Source organism: Microcaecilia unicolor, chromosome 4 (genome assembly GCF_901765095.1).
Source record: "Microcaecilia unicolor chromosome 4, aMicUni1.1, whole genome shotgun sequence".
NCBI lineage: Eukaryota > Metazoa > Chordata > Amphibia > Gymnophiona > Siphonopidae > Microcaecilia > Microcaecilia unicolor.
The window spans coordinates 193,161,015-193,175,743 of NC_044034.1; positions in this window are offsets into that span (position 1 = coordinate 193,161,015).

The following is a 14,729-nucleotide window of genomic DNA, read 5'->3' on the forward strand; positions in this document are numbered from 1 at the left end:
GGAGGTGAGTCGAGAGCGGGAGGTTGAGGAGGAGGGGAATGAGGAAGTGGGAAGGGTATGGGAGGGGTGAGGAGGGACGCGAAGGGGAGGAGTGGAGAGATGGATGGGTGGCAAAACGGGAAGGTCAAGGAAGAGAGAAGGAGGGACAGAAAACGGAAAACATGAAGATGGGGACTGTCCTTGGAAGGTAGCCACGTTGAATGTGGCAAGTATTGAATCAGAGAAGGCGCGAGTGCTGGCATACGATGGTTTGAGCAAGGAGCCGGTTGACTGTATATTTTTGCAGGAAACACGGGTGAAGACGGTGAGGGGGATGAACCGGGCGAAGAAAGAATGGAAGTGGGGCCATTCGATATGGGCTCTAGCAAGGGAGGAATATGGTGGGATGGCTATATTGTTTAAGTCGAGGGAGGTGGAGGTAGAGGGGGGTGGTGGAGTTAAGGGGAGGGAGAGGGTTAGTAGTGGATGGGAAGTTGAAGGGTCGGAGGGTGCGTTTGATAAATACTTATGGGCCACAAACCAAACGGGACAGAAGAGGTTGTTTCAGGAAATCAAATTGTATCTGTACACGGATCGTCAGGTAGTGTGGGTTGGGGGGGGGGGATTTTAACACAATAGGGCAGGTGGAGGATAGCGGGGCGAGAGCAAGACGGGTGGGGTATGATGGGGAGTTGCTGGAGAGGATTAGGAGGGAGGCGGGGGTTTTGGATTTGGGGGAGGGAGGTGAGGCAGTTTACGTTTCAGAGAGGGTCATGCAGGAGCCGCATTGATCGTATCATGGTACGAGAGAGGGAGGATGGGGGGAAGTTGAGACAACAAGCAAGTAGAGTTTTTCGGACCATTGGTTTCTCTGGGCGGAGGTGGGGACGGGGATAGGGGGGAGAAGGGGGGGGGGAGGTGGAGGATGATGGTTGGAGGAGGAGGAGGGGAGGGCAGAATTTAGGAGGTTTTGGGAGGATCAACTCTCAGTAAGGGAGGGGTTTGTGTTGTGGTGGTGGGAGGAAATAAAGAAAAGAATTCAAAGGTTCGCCAGACAGCGGGAGGGGTGGGATCGGAGGGAGAGGACAATATTAGAGGGGGAATTGAGGAGAAGACGAGATAGTTTTGTGGAGGGTGGGGGAGAGACGGGGGAGGTTGAGGAATTGGATTTACAGATTAGGAAAGTGAGAGGGGACAGATGGGCAGTATGAGCGGGAACGCGGGGCGTTGTTTTCACTCAACGTGTATGAGATTTTCAGTTAAAGAGGGAGGGTAGATGGATGGGGGCAGTGTGGAATGCGGCTGGCGGGAGGGAAGTAACGAGGGAAGGGATTTTGAGGACGGCAGAGGAATACTATGCGAGGTATTTTGATAGGAGGGGGGAGGAATGGAAGGGGAGATGGGGATTGTATGTAAGGGAATGCCAGAGGGTGGGGGAGGGGAGCAGGGAAGAAGGAGGAGGGGAGGGACAGAGGAGGAAGTGAGGTGCAGTGAAGGGGTTGAGGACATAAGAAAGCGCCGGGGCCGAGGGAATTCCGGCCGAATTCTATCAGACGTTTGCAAAAGAGGTGGTTCGGTCTTAAGAGAGGGTGGTAAGGGATGCAGAGGGAGGGGGGAGCGGCCTAGGTCAATGGGGGAAGCAGGGTTGGTGCTTCTGAGCAAGGGGAAGGACAGAGAAGATCTCAACAATTGGAGGCCCATTTCCCTGTTGAACATTGATCGCAAGATTTGTGGCCAGTATGCTGGTTTGCCTTTGACAAAGGTCATGGGGAAGGTGGGTTGAGTCCGGCACAGAAGGGGGGGGGGGGGGGGGGAGGGAGAGAGTAGTGGAGGGCAGCGTTGACGGTAAGGGAAGTGGTGAGGAAGAGAGATGGAGTAGTTAAGATTATCGCGCTGGATCAGGCAACGGTGTATGACCGGATCCAGCGGGATTATGTGTGGGAGGTGATGGAAAAGGTGGGGGTGCCAGGGAGATGGGTGGAGTGGGTTTAAGAGGTTATATGAAGGAGCGGTGTGCTTCCCGGTAATCAATGGTTGGAAGGAGGGAGAGTGAATGTCTTCACGGGGATCAGACAGGGGTGCCCCCTGAGGCCCGGCGGTGTATTGGTGGCAATCGACCCTTTGGTGAGATGGTTTGCAGGAGGGGGGTGCAAGTGGCAGGCAGTTGACAGGAGTGGATCTGGGGGGGGGGGGGGACAGCAAGGTATGGGTTCTTGCTTACATAGACGATCTGACGGTGATGGTGCAGGGGACAAGAAGAGGAGAAGTGGGTGGAAGGAGAAGTAGAGCAGTATGTGGCAGCCACAGGGGCAAAAGTAAACTGGGGGAAGTGCCACGCAGTACAGGTGGGAGAAGGGAGCGGGATGGGACAAGGGTGGGGAGGGGGGGAGGGGATGCCTCAGCCAGAAGGGGGAAGTGAAGATTTTGGGGGATTCGGTATGGGCAACAGGGGTATGCGGAACAGAATTGGGGAGAGGGTGGTTGCGAAAGTTGGGAAGTGGCGGAGCGTTGGAAGATCATTTATAGGGAAAGGGTTCGGTTAATTAAGACCTACATGGTGCCAGTGGTGTTGTGGGTGGCACAGGTGTGCTGGCTGCCCGACAGCATGATGGCGAAGTGGCAGGGTTTTTTCAGGGCCCTGTGGGGGAACTGGTTGAACCCAGTGAGGAGGGAAGTGGTATGTAGGGAGTGGAAGGAAGGAGGTTTGGGGATGGTTTAACCCGGTTCTGTTCTTTAGGGGCATTTTCTTGCAGACCAACATTGCAGGGTTGCTGGGGGGGGGGGGGGGGAGAAGCAGGGATTGGCGGAACGTTTGAGAGAAGGGGGGGGGTTCTGGGAGCAGTGGGTAGTTGGAGAACAAACAGGGAAGGGGGTGAAGAGGAAACGGACAGGGAGGGTGCAGCAGGCATATTAACATGGAGTGACACGGGTGGTTAAGAGGTGGGGGGTGAGTAGTCAGGAAATTGGGGAAGGAGACAGGCGAGTTTGGATGGAAAGGGTGAGGCGAGTTCAGTGGCCCGGGCAGTTGGTCCTGAAGGATTGTACAAGTCAGAGGGTGGCCCAGGGTTTGCGGTTCTGATGGCCGTGAGAGTGCCCGGAAGTGGAAGATTTGGCGTGGCTGGCATTTTACCAACGATTGTCTGTGGAAACATTAAGTGGTGCAGCCGGGATGATAGAGAGTGCCCCAGACCACAGTGTGCAGGTCAGGAGGAGACGGCAATGCACTTGTTGCAGGAATGGGGTTTGCTAAGAGGGTGGTTCAAACGAGGGGGGGGGGGGGTGTTGGGAGTGAAGGGGATGGACAAGTGGAAGTACGGGGATTGAGTTATGGGAGGACCAGGGTGGGGGACAGGGAAGGGTCATGACTTGGTACATCATTGGGCTCTTGGTATTGGGTGGCCTCTGGGGGGCCCGATGTATGTTTCAGTTGTGCCAGGTGGAACAGTCTGAGGAGCAAGTAGCCTGGCAGATGGTGAGGAGGGTATATAGTGTGGCAGGATGGGAGAGAATGAAGGTGGGTAGGGGAGTGTGGGATGTCCCGGTGGCAGGGGGTGAGGTTGCGGCCACCTTGAGGGAAGTGGGGGGCATGTCATTTGAAGTTGTATGACTTGGAAAAAGCTCATATGATGATGTAATATGAGTTAAAGAGTTGACTTGAAAAAAGCTCATATTGAGATTGTAATATGAGTTCTGGTGGCAGTGGGTATAGTTTGTATTGAAGGAGGAGGGGTGGAATAAAGTTTTGGAGGGGAGGGGGATGATGGGGAATTGGTACGGGGTCTCGTTTGTGTGTTGAGGGTGGATTAAAGATTTCAGGGTGGAATGGGGAAAATGTGTGGGGATAATTGTATGTGTTGCAAGTTTTCTAAATAAATTTTATCCAGCTCAGGTGGAAGCCAGACTTTGAGAGGAGAGGAGAGGTGGTGTGGAGGAGCGTGGGGGAGTAACAGAGGTGGAGTTTGCCTAACACCCCAAGAAGAGAGTTGCCTGGTGAGGTCTGCGAAAATTGAGGTCCAGGCCTCAGGCCTAGTAGGCCCAGGATGGAGGCCCAGGATTTGGAGAAAGCCAAGGGGCTCCAGTTGCGGAAGGAGCCAAGTGGTGGTGTTGGCCAGATGGGAGCCTGCAGGTGGAAAGCCGAAAGGCCTGGAGAAGGGGCACAGAAGGAAAGGTAAGGGCAGGAAAGTCCCTGGAGCAAGCACCCCTGTGGTGGAACCTGGGCCCCAGGACTGAGTTTGGGAGTGAGGGTACAGGTCGGGAGGAGGAAGCAGGGTGAAGAGGCCCAGAAGGCAGAGCCAGCAACTCGGTAACAGCAGTACAGGCAAGCAGCTCGAGAGTGGAGAAGGGACAGGAGGAGGAGGAAAGGAAAGAACCACAGAGTGGAGGGTTTTGGAAGCAATGTATTCTGACAGTAGCGAGGAGGAGGGGGAGGAAGAAGAAGAAGACTGGGCTACTTGGGTGGCTGACAGAGCAATTAATGGCTGAAGATTTAATAGCTGATTTAAAACTCATCAAGAAAGTAAAGAGGCGGAGGTCCTAAGGAAAGGATCAAACTAGCAAACGTGATGGTGAAACTTGCTGAAACAGAGGGACGGAAGAGAAAAGCAGCAGCGGGGAAATCGTGTTGCTTCAAACAAACACTTAATGTGGAGGAAAGAGAAGATTGAGGCGTTGAAAAAAACGCTGCAGGCACATCGGCAATAATCCTTTGAGTGAGATATTTGCTAACAGAGACAGATGGAGTAAGCACAAAAGAACTCCGTACCTGGTACTTGAGAAACAGAGAATCACACAAACAGCACTGGGTGTGGCCAAGTCCTTTAATGTTTGAGGAGACATACCTGAGAACGGTCAGCAAATTGGTCCTGTTGAGCCTGTGGAGGCGGTGCAGATGGTGGAGATTTTGGAAGTGGAGAGGAGTTCCAAACGAGTGAAGATGGCAGCTGCAGTGCAGAAAGACGGAAACAGACGCTGGAGGTGATATCGGGCAGTGCAGTGATGTCACGAGCAGAGCCGGAACTTCTGCCCGATGAGATGGATTCCGGAGAGGGAGCTGGTGGACCTGTGGCGGTGTGTCAGCAGCGAGGAACGGACGTCCTGGATGTACACAACTGGTGGAGGGACCAGAGGAAACGAGAAGTTGCACAGAGGAACGGGGGGAGTGCAATCGGCGCCATGAGTGAGGAAGTGCAGGCAGAGACAGCCAATCCAGTGCCGGCGGGAGGGAAAGCGCAAGGACTGCTGGGAGATGGAGTCCAGAAGGATTGCGGATCGAGTGACTGCAAGTGTGGCCAGGAAGCGGAGGAGGAGGTGCCTGGGGAAGATCGAGTAGTGCAGTCAGAGTGTGGACCAAGGAAGAGAAAGCAGGACAGAGACAGAGTGTTCCAATCGGAGTGCTGAGGACTGGTAGTTCGGGAGAGAGTGATGACATCGCGAGGAGAGATGTGCCGGAAGGAGATGGAATCCAGAGACGCACTGGCACTCGTGGAAGCCAGCAGGATACCAGTTTTCAGCAGCCTCAAGGGCAGCATAACGGGATCTGAACAGGGGAAGGGAGAGGGGGGAGGGGGGACACAGGGAGGCTGCGGGGGTGGAGGGAGGTCTTTTGCGCAAGTGGTGGGGGGGGGAAGAAGGGGGAGAGAGTGGGGGGCGGGGTATGGGAGAAGGAGAAATGTAGTACAGTTGAGGTGGGTGGGGAAGGGAAGTGTGCCCACCAGGGGGGAGGTGTTGGCAAGGGTTTTCAGCCTTGGTTTCATCACCGAGGACCTTTTTGCGTGTATCCACTCCATTAATGGGGTGGATTTTGACGTCAGTTTCCCGACCAGTAGGGGATTGGAGGAATTTTGGCAGAGGGTGGAGCCGCGAAGAGGACATAAGGAGTGGGAGGGGTTTAAACTCATCCCGATTAGCAGGCAGGAAGAGGTGAAGGTGACTATCCTGTCCGGATAATGAGTCATTGGAGGAGGCAGATTTAGCTTATTGGCTTAATCGAACTGCTGAAGTTCTGACCCCTTTGAGGAAAATTCCGGACTGAGAGTAGAGTGTGGGCAGGAGCATGGGGGACAAAGGTTCCGATTAAGAAGGGAGGGGGAAATCCCGGTGCATATCCCGGCTGCGGCTTTCATTGGCAGATAGGTTCCAGTGCTTTTATAAGGGTCAGCCACACCAGTGTTACAGATGTGGGTTGTTTCGACATTTTGCAATGAATGTACAGTAGGAAATGTGGTGAAGTGTGGGAATTTTGGACCATGAGACGGGACAGTGCACAGATATAAGGTGTAATTTGTGCGGGGAACTAGGTCATCCATATAGCAGATGTCCGAGGGCAGCACATCAGAGAACAGAGGGTCAGGGTGGGGATAATGAAGAGGGTAGGGGGAGGGAGGACGAGGACATGGGGCAAGAAGGGCAGGAAGGGGAGGAGGAGGTGGGAGGGGGAGGGGAGAGGACAGAGGGGACAGAGTGCAAGAAGAGGGGAAGGAAGATGAGAGGGCCGAGGTGGGGATGGGGGTGGAGGAGGATGGGTGGGTAGTTGTACAAGGTAAGAGGGGGAAGGGACGGAAGGGTTTGAAGAGTGGGGGTATGGAGCTGCGAGGAAAGGGAACAGGGAGGTGGGAAGGCGCAGAGGGATGAGAGGGGAAAAAGGAGAGGGGGGTGAGTGAGGGGAAGGATGGGCAGGGAAGAGAGAGAGGGGAGATGGGAGAAGTGGAGGATGAGATGGAAGTAGAAGGGGAGGGGGGAAGATCTGGGAGGTGGAGAGGAGGTGGACTTGGAACGGGGAGAAGATGGGGAGTGGGAGCCGGGGGGGAAGGGAGGGAGGGTGTTGGACTGAGGGATGGGTGGCGAAAAGAAAAGGTCAAGAAAGGGTGAAGGAGGGGAAGAAGAAAAGACAGACATGATCATTGCAGATCTACTGTGGACAGTAGCCACGATAAATGTGGCTAGTATATGGACAGGGAAGGCAAGGGCGATTGTGTATGAAGCACTGGGTGGGGAGAGAGTGGACTGTATTTTCTTACAAGAAACAAGGATAAGAACGTTGGAGGGACTGCACAGGGCAAAGAAGGAATGGAGGTGGGGCCACTCGATCTGGGTATTGGCAAGAGAAGAGTATGGGGGGCTGGCTATTTTGTTAAGGGGTGGAGATTGAGGGAATAGTGGAGCTGAAGGGGGCAGGGGGATGGTGGTGGATGGGAGGATGAAAGGGAGGAGGGTGCGCTTGATTAATTTCATGGGCCACAGAGTAAGAGGGAACGGAAATTATTGTTGAAGGAAACTAACCCATACTTATACACAGAACGGCAGGTGGTCTGGGGGGGGGGTGATTTTAATATGATAGGGAGGGTGGAGGATAGCGGGGCTAGGGCTAGATGTGTGGGATATGATGGGGTTTGCTAGAGAGGATAATTGGGGAAGCAGGTTTGAAGGACTTGGGGGGTGGAAGGATGGAAGATTTACCTTTCAGAGGGGCTTGTGCAAAAGTCGGATAGATCAAATAATAATCAGAGAAGGGGACGGTGGGGATCATTACGGCAGAAGCGGTGCATTACTCGGATCACTGGTTGTTTGGGCGGAGGTGGGGAATATAGAGGGGGACTGGGACGAGGGATGTGGAGAATGAGGGTGGAATGGATGGAGGAGGAGGAGGGAAGGGAGGAGTTTCGCAGGTTTTGGATGGATCAGTTGACTATACGGGAGGGTTTTGAGTGGTGGGGGGATTGGTGGGAAGAAATAAAAAAGAGAATTTAAAAGGTTTGTCCAGCGGAAGGAGGGTCGAGGGGGAGGGAAACGGACAAATTGGAGGAAGCTTTGAGGAAAAAGGAGGGATAGATTAATTGAGAGAGGGGTGAGGAGGGGGACATTGAGCAATTAGATAGAGAAATTAGGAGGGTGAGGGGGGATAGGTAGGAATCCCTACGATATGAAAGGGATTGTGGGGTACTAATTTCCCCAGATGTGTTTGAGAATTATAAAATGAAACAGGCAGGGAGATGGATGGAGGCTGTAAAGGATGTAGAAGGGGGGAGGGAGGTTACCAGGGAAGGGATAATGAGGGTGGTGGGGGAGTACTATACACAGTATTTTGACAGAAGGGGACAAGGGGGGAGGTGGGAGGATTATGTACATGAGATGGAGGTGGAAGACGAGGGAAGCAAGGAGGAGGGAGGGGAGGAGGGGGAATGGACAGAGGAGGAGGTGAAGGTAGCGTGGAGAGGGATGCGGAAGAGGAGGACGCCAGGGCCGGATGGGATACCGGCAGAGTTTTATCATGTTTTTGAAAGAGAACTGATCCCGGTATTGGTGGAAGTGTTTAGGGAGGGGGAGAGGAGAGGGCGGTTGCCAGGTTCAATGCTGGAAGCAGGGTTGATTATGCTCAGCAAGGGAAAAGATAGGGAGGACCTGGCCAACTGGAGGCCCATCTCGTTACTAAATGTAGACAGAAAAATTTTGGCCAGCATGTGGGTCAAAAAGGTGAATGGAGTGATGGGGCAGGTGGTATGTAGAGCGCAGAAAGGAGGGGTGGAGGGGCGTAGAGGGGTAGAGGCAGCTTTGACGGTAAGGGAGGAGATTGAGGTGGGGAGAAATAGGAAGGGAGGGGTCGTGAAAATTATTGCTTAAGATGGCCGACAGGTAAGGAGCTCCCGGAACGAGCTCCTGAGGTCCCTAACAAACAGACCACCTGGGCCGTCCCCAACCGGAACGGACCGGGAAGGAGCCAGACCAGAGCTGAATCCTGTGGAGCTGAATCCTGTGGAGTCGGCCGATCTGATCAAGACCGAGGATTCAGAGGGCTAGCGGCGAGTTCGGACGGAATGCCCAGGCTTCGCGGCCCACCCACCCGCTGACGACCGAGACCTGTAGTGGGCAGACTCATCGGGCCATCCAGGTGTCAGCAAACACCCCTGACCGAACCGGAAAGGTTCGGACAAGACCAGACCGAGACCGAGACCTTCAATCCAAACTACCAGACTTACCGACTCAGGGAATCTGACCCGGAAACACCAAGATCCGACATCCTGGACCGCGGCTGTCTTAACGGCCCCGGACGCTGGAAAGAACTGCGGCCGAGTTTAAAAACTACAGCGCTTGACCCATCGGGGCTCAAGAGTGAACAGGGGTGCAGTAATTGATCGGGACCTGCAGCGGTTCTGCCCGACGCGTGATGTGAGGCCAGGATAGAGCGACCTCCTGACTCGGGCGCCCCGTGGGACGCCAGGCCACGAGGAATCCGGGCGTACGAGAAAGAAAAGAACTAGAGAGGCACCAATCATCAAGGCGAGAGCCGCAACCACCCCTGGACCGTTCACCGACCAGCTGGCGCGAAATATCAGGAGGACGGGACAAGGAAGCCAGCGACGGGAGGAGATTTGGGACGACTAAGGGTTGCATTCTCGGACCTCCGACGGCGGTCCTTCAGCGACGGCGTGGATGGCATCTGGGGCCATTACTGCCCAAACCCGATCCCGCGGCAAGTAGAAATGAAATGAAAACAACAAATAGGAAATAAACTGGTTATTCGCCACTGCGGCTACTACCACCACCATTACCCCTCCCGGATCCGAGCTCCTGCTTGAATCTACCCAAGGTTATTTTCCACAGCTGCTATTGCCTTTACTTTATAGTCCTGAACTCCTGTTAACACCTAATTTAAATAAGCTGATTGCTCTATCCAGAAGTTATGCTTCTGCAGGCTGATAGACTCTTTTCAAATGTTATAATTACTCTAAATGCTTCATCTAAATGCTTCAATCGCTAATATGATTCATAGCGTGTCTGAAGGACTCTCTTTAAATGACTGCTCTATCCAGGAGTTATGCTTATGCATGCTGAAAGACTCCTTTCAAATGTTATAATTACTCTAAATGCTTCATCTAAATGCTTCAATCGCTAATAGGCTTCATAGCGTGTCTGAAGGACTCTCTTTAAATGACTAAATGCGTTATATACTTTAGATGCTGCTGCATGCCGAAAGACTCTCTTCTAATGCTCTAAATGCTTCATCTAACTGCTTTAATTGTTTACAGGCTCATAACGCGCTTGAAAAACTCCCTGTAAATGCTACAGATATTACCAATACTGACCAACACCTCCACAAATACTACTGATACCACCAACACTACCCACACTCCCACGAACACCGTCCACATAAACCCAACATGAACACTAATAAGTTACTGATAATAATCTATCTCATACCCATAATCCACTATGCATGGACCACCCCCAACATCTACAGTAATCCAACCACAACACACCAACTATATATACAACCTATTAATAACTCACCAAACCAAAAAAACAATAACCAACCAAAAGGCAACGTCTCCACATAGGAACACCACCAACAGAAAGAGAAGAAAACCAACAACAACAAATCCAACCACCGAGGAAACAGACAATTAATAAAAATAAACACATCTAACCTCCCTACAGAACCATACCACTCAATCCGAATAGGATACATCAACGCAAGATCAGCAGTAAGCAATTCCGTAGACATACTAGACTGGACTACCACAGAGAAACTAGACCTTCTATTCATCATGGAAACATGGTTTCATGGCCCCACAGACCCCGCCATCAAAAAGACATGCCCACCAGATTACAAAATCACCCACTGGACAAGAAATGGAAAAAGAGGTGGCGGAATAGCCATAATTTACAAATCCGAGTTCACCATCACAACTACTGGTGAATCCACCTCACCACAACTCGAAATCGCCTCGACAAGAATCAATCATCCGAACCTACAAGGACACCTCAATACAATATTATTCTACAGACCACCAGGAAAATGGAAAGACTCCCAAGCACAACTCATGGACTTCATCTCGAACACATGTGTCTCGGCCTCCAATATCTTCATTATAGGAGACATCAACCTACATCTTGAAGACGACACTTCAAAAAACACACTAGAATGCAAAGAATTCCTGAAACTCTGGGACTTACACGCTCCAAATACCCAACCAACACACGAAAAAGGACACACACTAGACATCATTACACACAAATTCGACCTAGACTCAACTATCCTACTTACAGACACAAGATGGACACCCACACCATGGACAGACCACTATAAAGCACATGTCTCCCTCCTCTGGCGAAAAACACACAGAAACGCAGTCAACAAAAACGAACGAACAACATACACCACGAGAGGAAAAATAGACCCTACAACATTCTGGCAACAGGTCTACCAAAATGAATGGCCAGCAAACACAGACACCGTACAATTCCTCCAAGAATGGGATAACATATGTAAGACAATATTAGACACAATTGCCCCTATCCAAACCAGAACATCGCACAGGAAAAAATCAAATCCATGGTTCACCGAAGAGCTGAAAGAACTCAAAACGCAAGTCAGAAAGCTAGAACGCGCTTGGAACAAAAAGAAAGATGAACACACACTGAATGCATGGAAATCACTTAGGAGGAAATACAAATACACCATAAAACAGACTAAAAGACTACACTATAAAACTATGATTGGACCAAACTACAAAGACACGCACAAACTCTTCCACCTTGTAAATAAGCTGCTAGACACTACACCTGTTACAAACAAAAACAAAGAAATACCAGGGGTCGACGACCTCGCGAAATACTTCAAGGAGAAAATCATACAACTACGACTTAGAATACCTACCAGCCCTACTGAATACACCACATTCCTGAACTGTCTAGACCCAGAAGACGGAATATACCCAGCAGACAGGATCTGGACCGAACTCAAAGTACTGTCAGAAGACCTTATCTTTAAAACGCTTAAAAGATTCGCCAAATCCCAATGCAAACTAGACATCTGCCCAAGCAACCTCATGAAATCAGCTCCTCAACAATTCATAGTAGACTTAACGAACCACCTGAATTTCATGCTACAAAACGGACTTTTCCCAAAGGAAAAAGGAAAAATCTTACTCACCCCAATACCCAAAGACACAAAGAAAAACGCTAGTGAAATAACTAACTACAGACCAGTTGCATCCATACCACTAATAACCAAAATAACAGAAGGAGTGGTAACCAAACAACTCACAAGTTATCTTGACAAGTTCTCAATACTGCATGATGCCCAATCAGGATTCCGTTCGAATCACAGCACAGAAACAGTATTAACTACCCTACTGACCAAATTTAAGCAACGGATCACAACCGGCTCCAATATACTCCTCCTACAATTTGACATGTCAAGTGCCTTTGACATGGTTGACCACGAAATCCTATTACACATTCTTGAATATTTCGGCATCGGAGGCAATGTCCTAAATTGGTTCAAGGGGTTCTTAACCTCACGCTCATACCAAGTCACATCAAATTCAACCACATCTGCCGCATGGACACCTGAGTGCGGAGTACCGCAGGGATCTCCCCTCTCACCAACAATCTTCAACCTACTGATGACCCCACTGGCAAAACTTCTATCAAACCATAACCTTAACCCTTACATATATGCCGATGATGTAACGATATATATTCCTTTTAAACAAAACATCAACGAAATCTCCAACGAAATCAACCAAAGTCTACACATCATGAACACCTGGGCAGATGCATTCTGACTGAAATTGAACGCAGAAAAAACTCAATGCCTCATACTAACCTCCCAATACAACACAACAAAATTTACCGCTATCAACACACCTAAACTAAACTTGCCAATATCAGAAAATTTAAAAATCCTTGGAGTCACAATCGACCGCCACCTTACACTTGAGACTCACGCGAACAACACAACAAAAAAGATGTTCTTCTCCATGTGGAAGCTGAAAAGAATAAAACCATTCTTTCCAAGATCTGTCTTCCGCAACCTGGTACAATCACTCGTACTAAGCCATCTGGATTACTGCAACTCACTATACGCAGGCTGCAAAGAACAAATAATGAGAAAACTTCAGACAGCCCAGAATACAGCAGCCAGACTCATCTTCGGAAAACCAAAATACGAAAGTGCAACACCCTTACGTGAGAAAATACACTGGCTCCCACTCAAGGAACGGGTCACCTTTAAATTATGCACGTTAGTTCACAAAATCATTCACGGTGAAGCCCCTGCATACATGTCCGACTTGGTAGACCTGCCACCCAGAAACGCCAAAAAATCATCCAGAACTTTCCTCAACCTTCACTTCCCTAAGTGCAAAGGCTTAAAGTATAAAGTACTACATGCATCAACCTTCTCCTACATGAGCACGCAACTCTGGAACGCACTGCCACGCGGCCTGAGAGCGGTCTATGAGTTGACCGACTTCCGCAAACGATTGAAGACCTATCTCTTTGAAAAAACATACTGCAAGGATCAAAACATATAAATCCCATATACACCATAACAATGCCTCAAGACATTACCTCACGTACTCCATTTCCCCGTACTCTCTCCCATTCAATAATCTACCCACAGATAAAAACTGTTATACCCCATCGCTCTCTTGCTATTATTCGATCACCCTAGTAATCCCCCAACGTCATATCCTATAGTTTCTACGCCTCAAAGATGATTGACCTGACTCTGTCTTCCTTAACTATTCACAATGTAACCCATAATCGTAATGTAACAAACTGTATTTCCATCATTTACAATGTATTGTAAGCCACACTGAGCCCGCAAATAGGTGGGAAAATGTGGGATACAAATGCAACTAAATAAATAAATATTGCGCTGGATCAGGCGACAGCGTATGATAGAGTGCAACGGGAATATGTATGGAAGGTAATGGAGAAGGTAGGAGTGCCCAGGAGGTGGGTGAGAGGGTTACAGCAGTTGTATGAGGGAGCAGTTTGTTACCCGATAGTGAATGGGTGGAGGGGGGAGAGAGTTAGGGTGCAGACGAGGATCAGACAGGGGTGTCCGCTTAGTCCAGTCATTTATGTGTTAGCTATAGATCCGTTGGTGCGTAGGTTAGAGAGGGGGGGAGAGGGTGAGAGATGGAGTTTGGTAGGGGTGGAGCTGAGGGGGGAAGAGAGACAGTTAGGGTACTCGCGTACATTGACGATGTGACGGTGGTGGTACAGGGGAAAGAGGAATGGGTGGAGAAGGAGGTGAGGCACTATGTACGGGTGACTGGAGCTAAAATAAACTGGGAGAAATGTCATGCATTACAAGTGGGGGAAGGGAACGGAGGGGAGAGGGAGGGGGGGAGTAGTGAGGAAATGGGAATACCAGAGGCGGAAGAAGAGGTGAAGATTTTGGGCGTGAGGTTTGGGAGAGAGGGTTATGGAGATAGGAATTGGGCGAGGGTGGTGGAAAAGATTAGTACAGTAGCAGACAGATGGAAAGGGTGGGGGGCGACATACAGGGAAAAAGTGTAAATTATAAAAACATATATGGTACCTTTGTGTTTATGGGTTGCGCAAATATGTTGGTTGTCAGACAAGATGAAGGCGAAGGTGACAGGGGTATTTTTTCGAGCTTTTTGGGGGAATAGGCTCAATCCAATAAGAAGGGAGGTGGTATGTAAGGATTGGGGTGAAGGGGGGATGGGGATGATCAACCCTTTTTGTTTTTTCGTAGTTTGTTTTTGCAAGTAAATTTAGGAGGTTTGGTACAGGATGAAAGAAAAGGGTGGGCGGACAGTTTGAAGGAGGGCGGAGGTGGGTTTTGGGATGAGTGGGTCTCAGGGGGAGGAGGGAGGGGGTGAAGAGGAAGAGGACGGGAAGGATGAGTCAGGAGTATCAAGCGGAGGTAATAAGAGCGGTGAGAAAGTGGGGGGTAACGAGAAGGGAGATTCAAGAAGAGAAGAGGAAGG